The sequence below is a fragment of the Muntiacus reevesi genome, chromosome 6, assembly GCF_963930625.1.
Source record: "Muntiacus reevesi chromosome 6, mMunRee1.1, whole genome shotgun sequence".
Classification (NCBI taxonomy): domain Eukaryota; kingdom Metazoa; phylum Chordata; class Mammalia; order Artiodactyla; family Cervidae; genus Muntiacus; species Muntiacus reevesi.
In genome coordinates, this window is record NC_089254.1 from 79,139,799 (window position 1) to 79,157,921 (window position 18,123).

Sequence of the window (18,123 nt, forward strand, 5' to 3'; positions counted from 1 at the left end):
TCCAGTTTTATCCAGTCATGTTGCATAGCTTTGTAGTTGAATAAAATCTGTAAATGTTCTTTTAAGTGTGTTTTTTTAGACTTGTATCCCTCATTCAATATACATGTTGTTTGCTTTGAAATCAAAGTGTAAAACTGGCTTATTATATATGTTAAATTCCTTTAATTGAAGCTATTCTAGAATGTCCAGTTATTTGAGAACATGTCTTCTATCACTGAACAAATATGTTTCTCTGTCTTTTATATTGTTTCTACAACCACTTAGTTAAAAAAATTTAATAAATATTTCCTGAGTAGCTGAGGTATTAGTTCCACACAAAACTGAATGTCTCAACACATCCTCCCAAACTATACAGAATAAGAAAAACCAACAAGAGCATATCAATCAAATACATTCAATATAAATGGAAGACTGAAACTGCTACAAATTTCAAATATTTCCAGTGGAAAAAATAACATTTAAAGCATGGATATTTCTTTATTTTCACTTTAGCACTTTATGATGAGTGAGGCAGAGTCTGAAGAGAACAAAAACTAGGAAGAATTGAAAAGAAGGAATGTAAGGGTCTAAACTGACTGTGTAGGTCACAAAAACTGTGGAAAATTCTGAAAGAGATGGGAATACCAGACCACCTGACCTGCCTCTTGGGAAACCTATATGCAGGTCAGGAAACAACAGTTAGAACTGGACATGGACCAACAGACTGTTTCCAAATAGGAAAGGAGTACATCAAGTCTGTATATTGTCACCCTGCTTATTTAACTTATATGCAGAGTACATTATGAGAAATGCTAGGCTGGAGGAAGTACAAGCTGGAATCGAGATTGCCAGGAGAAATATCAATAACCTCAGATATGCAGATGGCACCACCCTTATGGTAGAAAGTTAAGAAGAACTAAAGAGCCTCTTGATGAAAGTGAAAGAGGAGAGTGAAAAAGCTGGCTTAAAACTCAACGTTCAAAAAACAAAAATCATGGCATCTGGTCCCATCACTTCATGGCAAATAGATGGAGAAACAATGGAAGTAGTGGTAGATTATTTTCTTGGGCTCCAAAATCACTGCAGATGTTTGACTGCAACCATGAAATTAAAGCTATGGAAGAAAAGCTATGACCAATCTAGACAGTATATTAAAAAGCAGAGATGTTACTTAACTGACAAAGTTTTGTCTAATCAAATCTATAGTTTTTTCAGTAGTCATGTGTGGATGTAAGAGTTTGACAATAAGGAAAGCTGAGCACCAAATAATTGATGCTTTTGAACCGTGGTGCTGGAGAAGACTCTTGAGAGTCCCTTGGGCTGTGAGGAGATCAAACCAGTCCATCCTAAAGGTAATCAGTCCTGAATATTCATTGGAAGGACTGATGCTGAAGCTGATACTCCAATACTTTGGCCACCTGAGGCAAAGTACTGACTCATTGGAAAAGGCCCTGATGCTGGGCAAGTTTGCAGGCAGAAGGAGAAGTGGATGACAGAGGAAGAGATGAATGGATGGCATCACCCACTTGATGGACATGAGTTTGAGTAAGCTCTGGGAATTAGTGATGGGCAGGGAAGCCTGGCATGCTCCAGTCCATGGGGTTGCCAAGAGTCAGACACGACTGAGTGACTGAACTGAACTGAGCATGCACTCATGCATGTAGTTTTAAATAACCCAAAAGTTCAAAAAGAAAAGAAGGAGGTCAAGTTAGAGAAAATATAAAATAAATGAATATAGAAATATAATACCTTAAAATATGTCAGGTACATGAAAGCAGTACACAGAGAGAAGCAATAAACATCTGAGCTTCTATATTGTAGTAGAAGAAAATAAAGCACAGATTATACCAAAGGAAGAGAAAGAAGGAAAGAAGAGAAAGAGAAATTCATACCTAAGCATCTGAGCTTCTATATTGTAGTAGTAGAAATGAAGTGCAGATTATACCAAAGGAAGAGAAAGAAGAAAGTTGTGAAGAGAAGAAATTAATGAGATAGAAAAACATAAATCAATAGAGAATTCAATAAATTCAAATTCATGAACAAAAGACCTATATATTGAAATAAAAGAAGTGAAATTCTCATTACTTGTAGACTTTACAATTAGGAAATGTGTGTGACTATGTAGGAAATCTTATAAACTCTACTAGAAATACTCTAATAAAAGTTGCAAAATACACTCTAATGAACAAAAATCATCTATGTGCCACTGATAAACAATTAGATATTGAAATCAAAATAAAAATACAATAGCATCAAAAATAGTCAATACTTTATCATATATCTTACAAATGATGTGTAACACCATCAAGGTTGAAATTTACTAAGGATTACTGAGAAAAGGGAAAGGGTATCTAAATAAAGTGATACAACTTGCTCACTATTGGAATATTTCTTGGATATTAATTTTCCTAAAATCTATAGATGCGAATGAATTCCAATTAAAATTTCAAAAAGGTGTTTTTTTAGAAATTGAAAGGCTGATTCTAAATTCACATAGATGTGTAAATGTTCTAGAATAGCCAAAACAACTTTGAAAGATAATATCTGATAGCGTATCTTATTAAAAGTTGCAGTAATCAAGGAGGTGTAGTTTTATGTCACTGACTATGCTTTTCAGGTGATCTTTATTGGTTTCACCAAATCCACCTGATTTCTTACTTTCTTACTGGCGTGCTGTTGATCTTGGTCCTCAGACCTCTGTTTCTCTCCATGTTAATTCCCTCATTTCATCCAGTCTCATATCTTCAGGTCTTAGCTGGTCATGATGGTGATTCTCAAATGTACACACCTTGTTTGGAATGTAATGCTACCTCCAGAAACAAATATCTACTAAACATCTACAGTTTGATGAGTAGTAAGCATTGTCAGTATAACAAATCCAAAACCAAATGCCTGATCCTGCCCTTAAAACTGAATTTCTGAATTATTTGTTACCACCCTAGCTAATGTAACAATTTTTGTCCGTTAGAAGATACAATTCATGAGAGCACATATTATGTTATTGCTATAACTCAGCACCTAGAAGGAACATGGCAACAATATTTGTTAAATAAATAATTTGCCCCAATAGAAACTTTCTTCAGTCGGCTGTTTTCCATGTTTATTGAGCTGAAGAAAATGTTCTGTCAGGGAATTCAAAAGCAATATAAGCAAATAACAGGTATGATCTATCTCTGTAGTTAATTAGCATTATAGTATACTATGACATATATTGTTACAGAGTTGCTCCATATCATAAATGTCTGTAGTTTAATGATTACTTAATGATTACTGAAGTTATAAGACAATTAAGCTTAGCTATATTAAAATTCCAACATTGTTTATTGATATTCAACTGTGTTTAACAACTTTTAATGAAGTGCCCTTTATAACAATGGAAAAATAATTGTTCATATGCAACATGAATACTTCTGATCTAAATAAGAACTTAGAGAAGGCTGCTTTCTTATTAAAAATTAACAATTACTTTTTATTGGCCTAACCTCACATTTTATTTTATGTTTATTTTCCATCCAATTTTTATTGATAGAATTATCTTTCCTTGATTCTTTTTAAGTTTCTTTCCACAGATGGCATGCAGTCAGTCAAGCTATTTTCAAAATAAAATTCTGCTCTGAAAGTTTTTTTTTTTTTTAAAGATACATGATTCTTTACAGGTTTAATCATATTTGAACTAGTGTATCAAGTGGCCCAGTGGTAAAGTGGTTAAGCATTTTTCTTAAGCAAAATGCTTAAGCAAACTTTCTTGAGCACTTTTTAAAAAATGTATTTTGCATCAAAATGGTTTCTTTGTGAAGTATCTTTCTAAAAAAAAACTCTCTTTTTTTTTTTTTTTTTTTTTAATGAGCTTGTTCATTTAAACATTTTGGGGATTAGAAAGCTCTCTACTTTGAATACAAGTTCTTTATCAGGAATATAATTTACAAGAATTTCCTCACACTCTTTGGCTTGTCTTTTCATTTTCTTAGGGGTGTATTTCAAGGAACAGTTTTTAATTTTAATGAAGTTCATTTTATCAGGATTTTCCTTTGATGGATTGTGCCTTTATGTTATACTAAGAAATCTTTGTCTAACTCAGTCACAGAGATTTTCTTCTAAATTTTAGAATTTAGATTTTACATTTCAATGTAGGATCAATTTTCTGTTAATTTCTGTACAGGTAAAAGGTATATATTGGTGTTTCCATACACCCTTTAAAGAGGGGGCATGGATGTTCATGGAACAGTTGTTCCAGCACCATTTGTTGAAAAGCATTCTTTTATCCTTGGACTAGTCTTTCAGTCTTTCTCAAATATATATGTATCTCTATTCTATTACATTTACCTTTTTGCCTATTTATATCAACACGACACTGTGTTGATCATGTAGAGATTTAATTCTTGAAATCAAATAGTGCTAGTTTTCTATTGTTCTTCTACCTAAATGTTTTGTCATTTCTAGGTCCTTTATATTTTTATACAAATCTTAGAATCATTTCATCAATTTCAACAAAAATGCCTATTTGTATTAATATTTATGGTAGGATTAGATTGAATCTTTGAAGCAATTGGAAGAAAATTGATATTTACAACATTATTGAGTTTTTTTGTTTGTTTGTTTTAATATTTGGGCATAGCTTCAGTAAAGAATCTGCCTATAGTGAAGGAGACCAGAGTTCGATTCCTGGGTCAGGAAGATCCCCTGGAGAAGGAAATGGCAACCCACTCCAGTATTCTTAACTGGAAAATCTAATGGACAGAAGACCCTGGAGGGCTACAGTCCATGCGGTCGTGAGAGTCTGAGACGACTTAGTGACTAAGCCACCACCGTAGCATATTTGCCCATTTGTTTAGTTTTTCTTCCAATTCTGTCTGTAATGACCTGTAGTTTTCAATATACAACTGTTGCCGATTTTAATTACTTTGTTTATTGTTTTACATTGAATGCAAATTTGGTTTTAAAAACACAGACTAGTATATTTACGTGTTTTCTTTTCTCCCTCACTGTGTTGCTTCTTACCCTCAAAATCACTTATTTTGCTCATTTTTCTAGTTGTTGTTCAGTCGCTAAGTCGTGTCCTACTCTTTGCAATGGTAACATGCCAGGCTTCCCCGATTCGTGTCCATTGAGTCAGTGATGCCATCCAACCATCTCATCCTCTGTTTCCCTCTTCTTCCTTCACTCTTTCCCAGCATTAAAGATACTTTCTAATGAGTCAGTTGTTTGCATCAGGTGGCCTAAGTATTGGAACTTCAACATCAGTCCTTCCAATGAATATTCAAGGTTGATTTCCTTTAGGATTGATTGGTTTGATTTCTTTGCTGTCCAAGGGACTTTCAAGAGTTTTCTCTAGCACCACAGTTCGAAAGCATTAATTCTTTGGCACTCAGCCTTCTTTATGGTCCAGCTTCACATCCATACATGACTACTAGAAAAAAACATAGCTTTGACTATATGGATCTTTGTCAGCAAAGTGATTTTGCTTTTTGACACAATGTTTATGTTATAGCTTTCTTTCCAAGAAGCAATCATCTTCTACTTTCATGGCTGCAGTCACCATCCATGGTGATTTTAGAGCCCAAGAAGAGGAAATCTGATTACACCTTTTCCCCTTCTACTTGCCATTAAGTGATGGGGCTGGATGTCATGGTCTGAGTTTTTATTTTTATTTTTTAATATTGAATTTGAAGACAGCTTTTTCAATCTCCTCTTTCACCCTCATTAAGAGGGTCTTTAGTTCCTCTTAACTTTCTCCCATTAGGGTGGCATCACCTGCATATCTGAGGTTGTTGATGTTTCTCCTGGCAATCTTGATTCCAGCTTGTAAGTCATCCAGCCCAGCATTTTGCATGCTGTGTGCTGCATATATGTTAAATAAACAGAGTGACAATATATAACCTTGTCATGCTCCTTTATCATTAACCCCCATCTATAACTGATGAAGAGACCAGAGCAGAGATTCTCAATTCTTCATGTCTATTTGAAGTAATATCAATAAAGTTTAAATATCACTGTGAAACAATGACCAGATGACCACTTGGATATTTTTAAATTGCTAATTTATTTAAGATATATAAGACTGTTCAGATGATCCACTTCTCTATTTAATAATCTTGGTAATTTGTCTTCCAAGAAATTTGTCCATTTCATCTAATTTTTCAGAATGTGAGGCATACATTTTTTGCTATCATTCCTTATTACACTTTAAATGATTGTAGAGTTATATGTGAATATAGAGTGCAGTGTATTTCTTTCCTGACACTGGTAACTGTTGTTTCATTTTTTCTTGATTGATTGCTTTTTTCTTTAAACCATTTTATTGTTCTCTTTCAAATAATCAGCTTTTGCTTGTATTGATTTTCTCTAATTTCCCTCTTTTTTCAAATTCATTGATTTCAGCTTTACTCTATTGTTTTCTTTCTGTTGCTTGCTTTTGGTTTGATTTGTTCTTTTTTTAAAAAGTTTTATAATGTGGAAAATTAGATCACTGATTTGAGGCCTTTCTTCCTTTCTAATATAATCACAAAACATATCCTTAATGTTGTGTATTTTCTTATAAGCACTATGTTAACTCTGTCTTACACATTTAAATTTCATACTTAAGTTTTCCTATTTAAATATTTTAAACTTCAAAATATTAATTATTTTATATTCTTTTAGTTCTGATTTAATTATGTTATAGTAGTGAAATATATATTGTATTTTTCCTTTCTTGACTTTTTCAATGATTTAGAACTTTGTATATTTTTGTGACTATTTCATGTGCTCTTCAGAAAAGATATATTTTGCTGCTATTTTGCACAGTATTATCAATTTTCAATTAAATCAGTTTCACTGAAAATGTTCAGCTCTTCTATATCCTTAACTGATTTTGTCTACTTTTTCTATTGCTGTAATTGAGTGCTTCAGCCTCAACAATAATTGTATTTTTTAATGTCTCCCTTGAATTCCATCAGATTTTGATTCATGCACTTTGAAACTCTACTATTAAATGTATACACATTTACAACATTCATGTGTTCTTGGTGTTTTGTTTCTTTATCATGATGTAGTGTTTCTCTTTACTCTGGTATTATTTCTTATTCTGAAATCTATTTTTTTTTAATATTACCATTATCACCCCCATCTTGTTTTCTTTAATTAGAACTTGCATCATATAGTTCTGTATATTCTTTACTTTGAATCTATTGTATTCTTTAACATAGTTTTTTGTAAAGATTGTATATGTGGGTCTTGATACTTCATGCAATTTTGTAGTCTTTGTGTTTAGACCAATAAGATTCATTGTAGTCATTGTTGTGGTTGGATTACAATCTACCATTTTCCTCGTTGTTTTTTATATGTTCTGTCAGTTCTCTGTTCCACTGTCTCCTTTTTTCCCTGTTTTGATTATTTTTGTGGTTTCATTTAATCCCCACTATTGCTTATTAGTTATAGTTAATTTTTGTTTTAATGGTTGTCAGTGATTATAATATTAATTAATTGCAGTCTCTCTTTTAATAATATGATACTACTTCAGGTGTAGTATAAGAACCCTATACCAATAGATACACAATTACTTACTCCCATATTTTGTGTCTTTATAAAATACTTTAACCTTGAATACTATAAACCTAATTATATTTCTTCTAATTTTTCTTTTTTTTTCTATTTAAAAAATTCAACATGTTCATCATGTACTTAGTTGTTAACATTTTGTCATATTTACTTCTTGTATATATATATATATTATATATATATATATATATTATATATATATATATCATTTATCTTGCTGAGTGATTTTTAAAATTAATTAATTAATTTAAATTGGAGGCTAATTACTTTACAATATTGTGGTGGTTTTTTTCCATAGTTTGGCATGAATCAGCCATAGTTATACATGTATCCCCTATCCTGAACTCCCCTCCCACCTCCCTCCGCATCCCATTTCTCTGGGTTATCTCAGTGCACTGGCTTTGATTGCCCTGTTTCATGCATCAAACTTGGACTGGTCATCTATCTCACATATGATAATATACACGTTTCAATGCTAGTCTATCAAATCACCTCATCCTCACCTTCTCTCTCACAGAGTCCAAAAGTCTGTTCTTTATATCTGTGTCTCGTTTGCTGTCTTGCACATAGGGTCATCATCACCATTTTTCTGCATTCCATATATATGCATTAATACACTGTATTGGTGTTTCTCTTTCTGACTCACTTCACTCTGTATAATAGGCTCCAGTTTCATCCACCTCATTAGAACTGATTCAAATGTGTTCTTTTAAATAGTTGAGTAATATTCCATTGTGTATAGGTACCACAGCTTTCTTATCCATTAGTCTGCCGATGGACATCTAGGTTGCTTCCATATCCTAGCTATTGTAAACAGTGCTGCGATGTACATTGGGGTACACATGTATCTTTCAATTCTGGCTTCCCATGTGTGTATGCCCTGCAGTGGGATTGCTAGATCATAAGGCAGTTCTATTTTTTTTTTTTTTTAAAGAATCTCCACACTGTTCTCCCTAGTGGCTGTACTAGCTTGCATTCCCACCAACACTGTAAGAGGGTTCCCTTTTTTCCACACCTTCTCCAGCATTTATTGTTTGTAAACTTTTTGATAGCAGCCATTCTAACAAGCATGAGATGGTATGTCATTGTGGTTTTGATTTGCATTTCTCTGATAATGAGTGACGTTGAGCACCTTTTCATGTGTTTGTTAGCCATCTGCATGTCTTTGTTGGAGAAATGTCTGTTTAGTTCTTTGGCACATTTTTTGATCGGTCATTTATTTTTCTGGTATTGAACTGCATGAGCTTTTTGTATATTTTTGAGTTTAATTATTTGTCAGTTGCTTCATTTGCTATTATTTTCTCCCACTCTGAAGGCTATATTTTCACCTTGCTTATAGTTTCCTTCATTGTGCAAAAAGCTTTTAAGTTTTATTAGTTCCCATTTGTTTATTTTTGCTATTATTTCCATTACTCTGAGAGGTGAGTCATAGAGGATCTTACTGTGATTTATGTCAGAGAGTGTTTTGACTATGTTTTCCTCTAGGAGTTTTAAAGTTTCTGGTCTTATGTTTAGATCTTTAATCCATTTTGAGTATACTTTTGGGCATGGTGTTAGAAAGTGTTCTAGTTTCATTCATTTAAAGGTGGTTGATCAGCTTTCCCAGCACCACTTGTTAAAGGGATTGTCTTTTCTCCATCATGTATTTATGCCTCCTTTGTCAAAGATAAGTTGTCCATAGGTGTGTGGCTTTATCTCTCGCTTTCTATTTTGTTACACTGGTCTATATTTCTGTCTTGTGCCAGTACCATACTGTCTTTATGACTGTAACTTTGTAGTATAGTCTGAAGTCAGACAGGTTGATTCCTCCAGTTCCATTCTTCTTTCTCAAGATTGCTTTGGATGTTTGAGGTTTTTTTTGTATTTCCATACAAACTGTGAAACTGTTTGTTCCAGTTCTGTGAAAAATACCACTGGTAGCTTGATAGGCTTTGCATTGAATCTATATATTGCTTTGGATAGTATACTCATTTTCACTATATTGATTCTTCTGATCCATGAACATGATATATTCCTCCATCTATTTGTATAATCTTGTATTTCTCTCATCAGTGTTCTATAGTTTTCTATAAATATATCTTTTGTTTCTTTAGGTGGATTTATTCCTAAGTATTTTATTCTTTTCATTGCAGTGGTGAATGGGATTTTCCCCTTAATTTCTCTTTTTGTTTTCTCATTGTTAGTGTATAGGGAGGGATGCAAGGGATTTCTGTGTATTAATTTTATATCCTGCAACTTTACCATATTCATTGATTAGCTCTAGTAATTTTCTGGTGATTTCTTTAGGGTTTTGTATGTAGAGGATCATGTCATCTGCAAACATTGAAAGTTTTACATCTTCTTTTCCAAACTGGATTCCTTTTATTTCTTTTTCTTCTCTGTTGCTATGGCTAAAACTTCCAAAAGTATATTGAATAGTGATGGTGAGAGTGGGCACCCTTGTCGTTCCTGAGTTTAGAGGAAATGCTTTCAATTTTTCACCATCGAGGATAATGTTTGCTGTGTGTTTATTATATATGGCTTTTATTATATTGAGGTGTTTCCTTCCTATGCCTGCTTTCCAGAGAGTTTTTATCATAAATGGATATTGAATTTTGTTAAAGGCTTTCTCTGCATCTATTGAGAAAATCATATGGTTTTTATCTTTTAATTTGTTAATGTGGTGTATCACACTGATTGATTTGAGAATGCTGAAGAATCCTTGCATCCCTGGGATGAAGCCCAGTTAGTCAAGATGTATGGTCTTTTTATTTATTTATTTTTTAATTAGTTGGAGGCTAATTACTTCACAACATTTCAGTGGGTTTTGTCATACATTGACACGAATCAGCCATAGAGTTACACGTATTCCCCATCCCGATCCCCCCTCCCACCTCCCTCTCCACCCGACTCCTCTGGGTCCTCCCAGTGCACCAGGCCTGAGCACTTGTCTCATGCATCCCACCTGGGCTGGTGATCTGTTTCACCATACATAATATACATGCTGTTCTTTCGAAACATCCCACCCTCACCTTCTCCCACAGAGTTCAAAAGTCTGTTCTGTACTTCTGTGTCTCTTTTTCTGTTTTGCATATAGGATTATCGTTACCATCTTTCTAAATTCCATATATATGTGTTAGTATGCTGTAATGTTCTTTATCTTTCTGGCTTACTTCACTCTGTATAATGGGCTCCAGTTTCATATCTTTTTAATATGTTGTTGGATTCTGTTTGATAGAATTTTGTTGATGATTTTTTTCATCTATGTTCATCAGTGATATTGGCCTGTATTTTTCTTTTTGTGTGGCATCTTTGTCTGGTTTTGGTATTAGGGTGATGATGGCCTCATAGAATGAGTTTGGGAGTTTACTTTCCTCTACAATTTTCTGGAAGAGTTTGAATAGTCTAGCTGTTAACTTTTCTCTAAATTTATGGTAGAATTCACCTGTGATTCCATCTGGTCCTGGGCTTTTTTAGGTTGGAAGATGTTTGACTACATTTTCAATTTCCATGCTTGTGATGCATCTGTGAAGATTTTCTATTTCTTGCTGTTTCAGTTTTGGAAAGTTATACTTTTCTAAGAATTCATCCATCTCTTGCCCATTTTATTGGCATATATTTGCTGATAGTACTCTCATGATCCTTTGTATTTCTGTGTTGTCAGTTGTGATTTCTCCATTTTCATTTCTAATTTTGATGATTTGATTTTTGTCCCCCCCACTTTTTTTTTTTTTCTTGATAAGTCTGGCTAATGACTTGTCTATTGTATTTACCTTCTTAAAGAACCAGCTTTTAGTTTTTTTTGATTTTTGGTATATTCGTCTTTGTTTCTTTTTCATGTATTTATGCTCTGATTTTTATGATTGATTTCCTTCTATTAACTTTGCAGTCCTTTTTTTTTTTTAACTTTGTAGTTCTTATTTCTTCTTTTTCTAATTGCTTTAGGTGTAAAGTTAGGTTGTTTATTTGATTTTTCTCTTATTTCTTGAGGTAAGCTTGTATTGCTATAAAACTTTCCCTTAGCACTGCTTTTACTGAATCCCATATGGTTTGGGTTGTCATGTTTCATTTTCATTTGTTTCTATGCACATTTTGATTTCCTTTTTAATGTCTTCCATTTGTTGGTTATTCAGAAGCGTGATGTTTAGCCTCCATATGTTTGTATTTTTATAGTTTTTTATGTATTTGATATCTAATCTTACCATATTGTGATCAGAAAAGATTCTTGAAATTTCAATTTTTTAAAATTTATCAAGGCTATGTTTGTGGCCCAGGATATGATCTGTCCTGGAGAATCTTCCATGTGATTTTAGAAAAAAGTGAAATTCATTTTTTTTTTTTTTTTTGGGTGAAATGTCCTATAGATATCAGTTAGGTCTAACTGGTTCATGTATCATTTAATGTTTGTGTTTCCTTCCTAATTTTCTCTTTGGTTGATCTATCCATAGATGTGAGTGGAGTATTAAAGTCTCCCACTATTATTGTGTTACTTTTAATTTCGCCTTTCATACTTATTAGCATTTGCCTTACATATTGAAGTGCTCCTATGTTGGGTGCATATATATTTATAATTGTTACATCTTTTTGGATTGATCCTTTGATCATTATGTAGTGTCCTTTATCTGTTTTCACGACCTTTATTTCAAAGTCTTTTTTATCTTATATGAGTATTGCTACTCCTCCTTTCTTTTGATCTCCATTTGCATTAAATGTCTGTTTCCAACCCTTCACTTTCAGTCTGTATGTGTCCCTTGGCTTGAGGTGGGTCTCCTGTAGACAGCATGTATATGGGTCTTGTTTTTGTATGCATTCAGTCAGTCTTTGTCTTTTGGTTGGGCCATTGAACCCATTTACGTTTAAGGTAATTATTGATAAGTATGATCCTGTTGCCATTTACTTTGTTGTTTGGGTTTGACTTTATAAACCTTTTCTGTGTTTCCTGTCTAGAGAAGATCCTTTAACATTTGTTGAAGAACTGGTTTGGTATGCTGGATTCTCTCTTGCTTGTCTGTAAGGCTTTTGATTTCTCCTTCATATTTGAATGAGATCCTTGTTGGGTATAGTAATCCGGGTTGTAGGTCTTTCTCTTTCATCACTTTAAGTATGCCCTGCCATTTCCTTCTGGCCTGAAGAGTTTCTAGTGAAAGATCAGCTGTTATCCTTATGGGGATCCCCTTGTGTGTTATTTGTTGCTTTTCTCTTGCTGCTTTTAATATTTGCTCTTTGTGTTTGATCTTCATTAGTTTGATTAATGTGTGTGTTGGGCTGTTTCACTTTGGGTTGATCCTGTTTGAGACTCTGGGGTTTTTTTGTTTGTTTGTTTGTTTTTTTGAATTGGGTGGCTATTTCCTTCCCCATTTTAAGGATTTTTTCAACTATTATCTTCTCAAGTATTTTGTCATGTATTTTTGTCTTCTTCTGGGATTCCTATGATTTGAATGTTGGAGTGTTTAACAAACATTGTCCCAAAGGTCTCTGAGGTTGATCTCATTTCTTTTAATTCTTTTTTTTTTCTCTCTGCTTCATTTATTTCCATAATTCTATCTTCCACCTCACTTATCCTATCTTCTACCTCAGTTATTCTACTGTTGGTTCCCTCCAGAGTGCTTTTGGTCTCAGTTATTGCATTATTCATTATTGATTGACTCTTCTTTATTTCTTCCAGGTCCTTGTTAAACATTTCTTGCATCTTCTCAATCTTTGTCTCTCTATTTTTCTGTAGCTCCATTTTGTTTTCAACATTTGGATCATCTTTACTCTCATTATTCTGAATTATTTTTCAGCTAGACTCCCTGTGTCCTCCTCTTTGGTTTGGTTTGGTAGGCATTTATCATGTTCCTTTACCTGCTGAATATTTCTTTTTCTTTTCACTCTGTTTAGATTGCTATGTTTGGTGTGCCCTTTCTGTAGGCTGGAAATTCGTGGTTCATCTTTATTGTGGAACCTGCTCCCTGTGGCTGGGTGGACTAGTGGCTTGCCAAGGTTTCTTGGTTAGGGAAGCTTGCATCTGTGTTCTGGTGGGTGGAGCTGAATCTCTTCCCTCTGGAGTGCAGTGAAGTGTCCAATAGTGACTTTTGGGTGTCTATGGGTTTGGCATGGCTTTGGACAGCCTGTCTTTTAATGCTTAGGACTGTGTTCCTGTGTTGCTGGAGAATTAGCATGGTATGTCTTGCTCTGGAACTTGTTTGTTCTTGGGTGGAGCTTGGTTTCAGTGCAGGTATGGAGGCTTTTGGATGAGTTCTTGTCTATTAATGTTCCCTAGAATCAGGAGTTCTGTGATGTTCTCTAGTTTGGAGTTAAGTCTCCTGCCTCTGGCTTTCAGTCTTATTCTTACAGTAGCCTCAATACTTCTTTATCCATATAACACAGATGATAAAATATCTATGTTAATGGTGAAACAGTTCTCCACAGCAAGGGACACCAGAGAGATCCACATAGTTACATAGAGGAGAGAAGAAGGAGGAGGGAGATAGAGGTGGCCAGGAGGAGAAGAGGAGCAGTCAAAAGGGGAGAGACAGATCTAGCCAGTAATCAGATCCCTAAGTGTTCTCCACATCCGAGAACACCCAGAGATATTCACAGAGTTAGGTAGAGAAGAGAAAGGGGAGGGAGGAGATAGAGTTGATTGGAGGAGAAAAGGGAGAGTGCAAAGGGGAAAGAGCAAGCAAGCAGGTAACCACACCCCTAAGTGAAAATGGATACTGAAGATTAGATTCTTAAAGATACAAAATTGATAATAAATACCAAAAAGCAAAGATTAAAAATCTAGAGTAGAGGTTAGACTCTCAAAAATACAATATTAGAAATACAAAACAAAATCAATCACAAAAATTATAAAAAATATAGATATGAAATTTACTTAAAAATAGGGCCTTTTTTTGCAAGGTAACAGTAGGTTATAAAAAGGAAAATTAAAGGAGTAATAAAGAACTTAAATTTTTCAAAAAATTAAGTGATAATATTAAAAATATATCTAGGATTTTCTCTGAAGCTGTTGTGGGCAGTATGGGGTCAGTGCAGTTTCAGATAGTTCCTTGTTCCAGCTTGTACTTGTTCTCAAGGTCTATTGGCCCACTTCAATACTTAGCCAATGTTAATTATAGGATTTTAATCTGTTTCACCTGTCACTTCCAGAGTAGTTCCCTCTTTTTTGTTTATTTTGGCTTCCTCTGTTTGCAAGTCTCTTCAGTGTCTAATTTCTGCCCTGACACAAGTGGGTGAACGTGGTCACTTATTTAGGTTCACTTGTTCCATTTTGTTGTGGGGAGGGAGGAACACTGCAAGCAAATATCATTGGCATGTGTGGGGGGTGCTTGCAGTGAATGGACCACACTGGGTTTGCCCCAGTTCACAGTGGCATGTACTTTCCGGGTCTACACTGCTCAGGCTCCAGGGTGCTTTGCAGGGCACTGTCCAAAGCAGGCCCTGCATTTCGTGCCCTTCCCAAGTCTGAGCCGCTCAGGTTCAGCTTCTTGGGTACTCCGCAAGGGCACAGACTCGGTCGGCCGTGCGTTTTGTGCCTTTCCCAGGTCCAAGTGGCTCAGGCAACCTGGTACTTGGTGAGCATACTGTCCCAGCTTGGCCATACGTCTTAATCACCTCCCAGGTACTGGCCACTCGGTTTCCTGGGTGCACCATGAGAGCGCCATCTCAGGTGCTCTGTGTGTCTCCTCTGGGGAGCTGTTATCAGGCTGTGACCCTCCTGGCAGATATCAACCGGCTAGGATCCCAGGAAGATGTGGCTAGCAACTTGGGAGCCTGCTCACGGTTTGGTAGAGGATGCCTGTCTCTGGGGCCGAGATTGGAGCCCTTCCCTTCTGGTTCTGGCTGTCGAATGCCTGCCTCTCTGCCTACAGCAGGGGGAAGGGACCTGTATGCAGCTGCTAGCATTCAATGCTTTGTTCTGCCAGCTGGCACGGCTGTGCGTTAGGGCCTTTTGCAGGAAAGTTCTGTTATTTTTCCTCTCTGGAGATCCCACAGTTTGGGTTGCTATCTCACATTAGCTCCCTGACACTGTCCTCAGGGCGTTCAAGCCTGGTCCTTACCCTAAGGACCGATGATGATGCAGCCGGCGCCTCCCTGTCCAGCCCTTGCACGGTGGTGGTGGATGCACGCGTCTGACCTACTTCTCCACTGGCAATTGCGGTTAGGTGCCTATTCTGTGGGCTTTTTTTTTTTTTTTTTTTTTTTCCTGCCGGTTATGTTGCCCTCTGAAATTCCAAAACTCCCCACGGACTCACCTGTGAGAGGGTTTCATGCTGTTTGGAAACAACTTCATGACTCCCTCCCCCGGATGGGTCTCCATCCCTAACTCTTTTGTCTCTCTTTTTGTCTTTTATATTTTATCCTACCTACTTTCGAAGAGAATAGGCTGCCTTTCTGGGTGTCTGATGTCCTCTGCCAGCATTCAGAAGTTGTTTTGTGGAAGTTGCTCAGAATTCAAATGATCTTTTGATGAATTTGTGGGGGAGAAAGTGGTGTCTGCATCCTATTCCTCTGCCATCTTGGACTCCTTCTAATTTTTCTATAGACGGTAAACTAGCCATCATTGATGGAGGCCTTATCCAATATCCTCCCTACACTCTATCTTCTGCATATTCAGTAATGTTCTGTGGTGAAATCCCAGGATTGGGACTCAGTTAAAAACTGCCACTAGATGTACAACTCAGGAATTTATATACTGTCATCCTGCATGCATGCATGCTAAATTGCTTCAGTCATGTCTGACTCTTTGAGACCCCCATGAACTGGGGTTGCCAGACCTCTCTGTCCATGGGATTCTCCAGCCAAGAATACTGAAGTGGATTGATATGCCCTCCTCTAGGGGATCTTCCAGACCCAAGAACCCACCTCTCTTAGGTCTCCTGCATTGGCAGGCAGGTTCTTTACCACTAGCACCGTCTGGGAAGCCCCTATCACCCTGATTCATACTCAAATTTTTACCAATATCTTTATGTTTAAATTCTTTGGTCTTCCTCCAATACTTTGTTAAACATGAGTGTGTCCATGTACTATCTTTCCTTAGAGGTGCCTGTATTTCTTTAAATTTTAAACAAATTTCCTGATCTTCCATCTCAGTTCTCAGACATTTTCAAGAAAAGTTATGATTTTGTAGATTATGCACATTATTACACAGGAGGAATGATATTTCCTACTCTCTTTATTTTAAGCGTAAGTCAGTAGACTGTGCCTAGATTTTTATATTATTATCCCTCTGTCTTTCAAACTCCACTGCAACCCTGGTATTAGTTCAATATCACCTCAGTATCTACTTTAAAAACTTAGGAATCCAATAAAACTTCAGTGTGTGAGGATCCCATTTAATTCAAATGAGAAGTAAGAAAGAGTATCACTTGATAACTTTAAATCAGAAAGATTCAAAACTAATTCCCAACTTTATAGCATATTCTTTTCTTGGTATCTGATTTTGATTGTTTCATCATCATAATCTAAATCTATTCAAAAGCAAATTATAGACATATACAGTATTTTAAAATCCATCTTCAGTGTATTCTTTTTTCCCTATAATGCACCTCAATTGAAGTATTGTATTCACGGTTCTAAAAACCATCCAAGAGAAAAACCCATCCCAGTGAACCTCAATGAATTAGGGCAACCAAATGCTTATCTGTTCTCTTGTTCAAGAAAACAGATTAGTCATTCCTCATAACATTAGTTAGTTTTATTGGTTCTGTTTTTTAGGGTTTTGAGCATGACTTTTTCCATTCTATGTAAAGTTTCTGATATTATAAGGAAGCCTGAAGATAGTGTTAACATTCAGGTCTTTGGAACAATATCTGGAGGATAGAATAGATGCAAAAGTCATTTAAAATTCACTACCACCTTTAATTAGACTAGTTTAACCTTGAAGGCTCAACAAATGAGCTTAGCTAGATCAAATGAGTTTTTGTTAGCGTCTCTGTCATCATCATAGATATTAATTGAAGGTCTGTACACAGACTGAGAATTGACAAGGCATGTGATGTGGATGAATTTCTGACTCTGAAGAAACTGTGACCTCTTTACCAATGAGAAAATATGCAAAGGTTATAGAGAAATTCTTTTCTAGCTCCCTGGGAGAATCTATTATATTAGATTTACTTGCACTTTTTCTTGGCTTAGTAGTCAGTTATAGCTTTAAGAACTCAATTATCTGACAAAAGCAAAAGTTAAATTCTCATTAGAATAAACATTCATTGTGAGCCTCTGCTGCTTTGCAATTGATTTTTATGCTTATTTTCTCTGATTAAAAATTACTCCTATATTGAATGGAAAGGAAATTTTATAACAAGTGCATAATACTAGCAAATGTTAAAACTTCTGTTTTGTAGACAGATACTACTCTTCCTCAGCATCATCTAGTAACATGCTGAGTTATTGCTGGTTCAAAAACTAATTTTAAAAAATACTGAGTTAATCATATAATGTTAAGCATCTCTGCATTGGTGCTTATGACAGTACTGCAGTCACATTAAGAAGAGATATTCAGGCATATTCAATACTTTTTTTCTATTTGGAATTACTTTATAATGGTACAGTGCTTATTTGAAGCATTTCATCAAGGACTGAAAAGTATATCACTCATTATAAAACCTTCTGTGTTCTTGAAAATATTATAATCTAGAGTAA